A 5,691-nucleotide genomic window follows, 5' to 3' on the forward strand; every position below is an offset into this window, starting at 1 on the left:
ACTTCATAGTTATTCTCCAGTCACAAACTCTGGGAGAAAAATGTATGTCTCTCCCTTGGGAAAATCTATTCCCACAAAGCTAAACAATAATAGGCTCCAAAGGGGGCTCTCTAGCAGAGATTTTCCTGATCACACTCTATGGAGGCTTCAAGATTTGAAATCGTATTGGGCTATTTGAACCAGGAATAAGCCCAAGTATTTTAATATTACTTTTTATAATTTGTGATTTCCAAGTCTTAGGATGCAAACTGCATTTTTAAAAAAAAATTTCCTTTGTGGTAATGAAAATATCCCCTATATTTACTATTGAATTCTCCCCTCCCTGGAATCCCAAGAGAGAATAACAAAAAAGATTGAGAAGCAATCCCTAGATTTCCCTCCAGGGTGGAGATATTTGGATTGATGTCCTACGGATCTTTCTCCTGAACTGAATCCTCAAGAGTGTCTAGAGAAGTGACTGATTTGAACTGATCACAGGGGAAAAAACCCTTCCTTTCTAAGCAACACCCAGATGCTGCTTCCTATTAGGAGGGACAGTGAGAGCTCCTGTGTGTAGGACTTGAGACTTCTTTTCAGGCTAACTTCCAGGTAAAGATCAGTGCTTTTGCCATGTTAAACTTAAGTGATTCATTTGTTCTGCATGATAACTTAGACATGAGGGGTGATTGGCAAGACCAAAAATCACCAGCACTGGGAGGGGAAAGCAAATGTCTCCTCTGAGGTGAACATATTGCTGGCTATAAATCTAGAGTCATAGCAGCAAAGTCATGTACTGCTTCCAGGAATAACTTCCAACAAGGATACCCAGTAGACAAATGGTTCTCTGATTCCCCTCAAATCCCAATTTTGGGGGGAGTGGTGATTCTTGGTATCAGATGGACCTGGCAAGTTATGTACATAATAAGGAGCTAAAGAGAAGTTAAAGGACAACCACACAACTTGAGTATGATCTATATAGGGTTACATCTAGAAACAGCTCAAAGTGTGGCTATGGATCCAAAATTTAAAGAAAACAAGGAAGTGTTCCACTTAGGCGTGTTCTAATGCTTCCCCTGTCTCTGAAATATACATATTCTGGAAATAGTCTTTGGTGTGAGGGGCCAGACAAGAGAATTCTCTTCTGACTCTCCTTTGGTCACTCTAGTCAGAGAGGATCAGTACTGTGCTCTGTGATAGTTCTAAACCAGTGAAAAATTCATGTCCAGTGTGGGAGGGTTCTCATTTTGATTTTTTACTGTAAGAGGAAGAAGTTACCTTTATTGTTCTTTTATGTTGGATGCTGCAATACTTTCTATGCTATAAGTATTCTACAGAAATTGTTTGAACTTTAGCAAAACAAACCTGTCAGGGAACTAGAACAGGTTTTATACACACACACACACACACACACACACACACACACATATATATTAAGACTTAACTCTGGGCCTATGAAGAAATCTGGTAAAACTTCCTTAGCATAAGAAGCTTTTCTCAAACAAACTAGGCTTATTGAGTTGTATATTCAATTTGCCTTGATTCAGAATTGAATTGATTTATTCCTTCACCATACATTTACTACTATGTTCAAAGGGGGAGGAATATAGGGTTATAAGTAGAAAAATGTCTTTAGAGTCAGGAAAGCATGCTTCTGACACATATTGTATAACCCTGATTATCACTTAAATTCTCAATCTTTCAAAAAACTGTTGAGACTTAAGTTATAGAAAAGTTCCTTAACTACATCCATAGAGAGATTTTAAACACTCAAGGTTCTTTCAACAATGAAGTCATGGGTTTAGATTTTAAGGAAAAAAAAATACAAAATACAAAAATAAATATTGAGATAGTAAAAACAGACATCTTTAACCTCCTTTTGACTTATAATTTCATTGAGAAGATTAAGCAGGCATATAAAGAACAATAATTCAGCAGTAACTCCTGCCTGGACAGGACTGGTCCCAAATTGATTTCAGTTCCTTTACTTCAGACTTGATATAGTTACTCACACTGGCCTCCTACTTCCAAGTTCCTTTCATGGCTCTCTTTCTTTCCTTCTGATTCTCTCCTCCTCATGGAAACATCTTTCTTTCTTTCTTACCTTGTATATACATATATCTAAGTATTTTGTATTCTTTGAATATATATGTACACACACATACACACACATATATACATATATATATATATACACATATATATATATATATATATATATATATATATATAATATGGATCCTATACTTCTTCAGAAACATTGAAATATCTGAATTAGTTAACAACAAAAATAGTTTTTAAGCTATTGAATAATTAGTTTAACTATTAGATTAAAAAATTATCAATTGTCCTATGCCTTCTTCCCTGGCTGCAACAATGTAGTTAAGCTGCCTTGTCCATCAAAACGAATAACTAGGTGGTGCAGAAAATAGAGTACCAGACCTAGAATCAGGAAAACTTCTCTTCCTGCGTTCAAATCTAGCCTCAGACACTCATTAACTTGGTGTCCCTAGGCAACTCATTTAGCCTTGTTTATCTCAGTTTCCTCATCTGTAAAATGAACTGGAGAAATAAATGTCAAACCATTTTAGGATCTTTCCCAAAAGATCATAGTAAGACACAAATGAAAAACAACAACTAAAACAAAAAGAACTTTACTATATGGAGAGGCTTGGTGTCCTGGGTCACTATGGCCCCTACCAATTCAATTTTCTATTAAAGTCTATTAAAGACTATTTATTTGAGAGTTCTTTTACTACTGTGGGATGCTTGATCTGATCATATTTTTGAAACTTACCCCTAGTGGGAAAAATAGTCTTTAATCTTTATATCTCTAATATTTAAAAAAAATGTTTTGCTATCTCATTGGATATCCAATAGGCATTTTAAACTCAGTAGGTTCAAAACAGAACTCATCTTTTTCCCTAAACCTTTACCCCTCTTACCTTTTTTATTATCTAAAGGTCAACACCCTCCTCCCACTCTTTCAGGCTTATAGTCTAGGAGTCACCCTGTATTCCTCACTATCTTGCATCCTCAAATATAAGCCATTGCCAAGGTCTTTTCAAGATCACTCAAATGTGCCCCTTATTCTTCCACTCTGACATGGACCCTTACCACCTCACCTTCATTATTGAAATGTCTCAAGTCTCTCCCCAGTTCAATCTCTTTTTCCACTCAATCACTAAAATTTTTTTCCTAAAGTGAAGATCTGAAAATTACACCATAACCCATTACTCTATAAATTATAGGAATATCTTTTGCCTGCAGGAGAAAATAGAAAATGTTCTGCTTGATGTTCAAAATCCTTTATAGCTTACTCTCTTAATTTTACAATCTTCTTACTCTTATTCCCCAGTGTTATTCTCCCATCTACATACTGGCCCCCTGTCTATAACAAAAACTAAGCATTCCATCTCTGGATTGTAACCATTCATTCTGGCCACCCCTCATACATGGAATGCTCTCCCTTCTCTGCTTCAATTATTGATCTCCCTGGCTTCCTTTAAGTCTCAACAATAATCACATTTTCTACAGGAAGCTTTTCTTGAACCTTATTAATTACAGCAGATTCCATCTGTTAATTATTTACTATTTTTCCTGTTATAATTTTTTGTATATAATAATTTGCATGTTGTTATTCTCATTAGATGGTGAGCTCCTTGAGGGCAGCGATTATCATTTGGTTCTTTTTATATTCTTAGGATTTGGCACAGCTCTTTACCCATGGTATATATTTAATATTTATTCAATTGAATTTCATCATTTAACATTTGAGTAAACAAAGACCCAGTGAAGTAAACAGGCTTGCCCAAAGTTACAGAGACAATGAAGGTCAGAAGTGAGATAAACCCATACCTCTGTCCCCATAGCCAGAATTTGATTCCCCTAGAACATGCTGCATTTGTTACTGACTACCAACAATTATACTCCTGTTTCTATCTGAATCGCATCTTATATTACATTTTCTTTCTGTTTTATTTTGGATCCTAAAAAATAACCCTGATATTTCTATAATTGAGTGTTTTAAAATCTAGAGAAAATAAGTAATAGTGCTTAAACATTATAATTTAATTAAGTATATAATCAAGATTCATCTTTTTCACAGGAAGATGTGGAAAAATCAAACACTGATCACAGAATTTATCCTTCTGGGATTTCCAGTCAGGCCAGAGATACAGGTTTTCCTCTTTGTGCTCTTCTCCTTATTTTATGCCACCACTCTACTGGGGAATGACATTATCCTGGGACTCATCTGTCTGGACTCCCATCTCCATATTCCCATGTACTTCTTCCTCTCACATCTGGCCATTGTCGACTGTCCTATGCCTCAAACAATGTACCCAAGATGCTTGTGACTCTATTGAGCAAGGATGGAGCTATCTCCTTTGCACCCTGTATATTACAAATGTATTTGTATTTGGCCTTTGCCACTGTGGAATGTCTTATCTTGGTGGTGATGTCCTATGATCGTTTTGTGGCAATCTGCTATCCTCTCAGATATGCTGTCATCATGAACTGGAGATTGTGTACCACTTTGACCACAATTTCCTGGACATTCAGTTTTCTCCTTGCCATGGTCCATATGATTCTCCTTTTGAAGCTACCCTTCTGTGGACCCAGGGAAATCAACCATTTCTTCTGTCAGATCATGTCTTTGTTCAAGCTTGCCTGTGCTGATACTAGGCTTAACCAGCTTGTTATGTTTTCAGCCTGTGTATTTGTCCTAGTTGGCCCTTTCAGCTTAATCCTGATCTCCTATATTCACATTCTCTATGCCATCCTGAGGATCCAGTCTGGGGAAGGAAGAAAGAAAGCATTCTCTACCTGCTCCTCCCACCTCTGTGTAGTTGGGCTCTTCTATGGTAGAGCCATCATACTATATATGACCCCCAAAACCAGCCATCCTGAGGAGCAGCAGAAAATCCTCTCCCTGTTTTATAGCCTCATTAACCCTATGATGAATCCCCTGATCTATAGCCTGAGGAATGTAGAGGTGAAGGGTGCTCTGAGAAGAGTGTTGGGGAAGAAAAACAATCCCAAAACATGTGATTTGCTCATGACCAATTACAATTCATTAGTATTCTTGGTGTTTTTATCTACCTGAGTATAAATCAAAGTTGTCTGCTTTCTCTCTATCTGTGACTAAATAATTCTAGAGATTAATTTTGATAGTGTTTTGTTATTTGTGATTTATCTTCAAACCCTCTGTGTGTGTATGTGTGTGTGTGTGTGTGTGTGTGTGTGTGTGTGTGTATGTGTATGTATACTTAAAGAGATAATCACAATGTAACATTTATATTGGGCTTATGTACCATGCTCAGTAATAAATATTTGCTTTTAGAGGTATGAGTATATAGAAATATATGTGTATGTATATATCTATATATTTATGTATGTATATATATATACACATACATAGGTACATGTGTGTATATATCAATGTATGTATATCCCAAATTGGATAATATACAAATTGGATAATAGGAGTCACAGATCGATTGATCTTGACCTCATCCATTCATCTTGATCCTACCATTGGATTTCTTTTTTTTAATTTTTCTTTTTTTAATACCAAAGGATTTTAGTAGAAGCCTACATCTGCTTTATTATCCATACCTGGTGGACCTTCATAGACTATTAGTCTCATGACTATTAATTACACAATGACCTATCTTGCTAAGTCCCCTAAATGAAAGGCATTTTGTAATGGGC

At 36.1% G+C, this 5,691-nt stretch overlaps 1 pseudogene; it reads left to right on the forward strand.

The window, feature by feature from the left end:
* The first annotated feature begins 3,559 nt into the window (after positions 1-3,559).
* Positions 3,560-5,179, forward strand: LOC100924848 (annotated as a pseudogene).
* The last annotated feature ends 512 nt before the right edge of the window (positions 5,180-5,691 follow it).

The sequence above is a fragment of the Sarcophilus harrisii genome, chromosome 5, assembly GCF_902635505.1.
Source record: "Sarcophilus harrisii chromosome 5, mSarHar1.11, whole genome shotgun sequence".
NCBI lineage: Eukaryota > Metazoa > Chordata > Mammalia > Dasyuromorphia > Dasyuridae > Sarcophilus > Sarcophilus harrisii.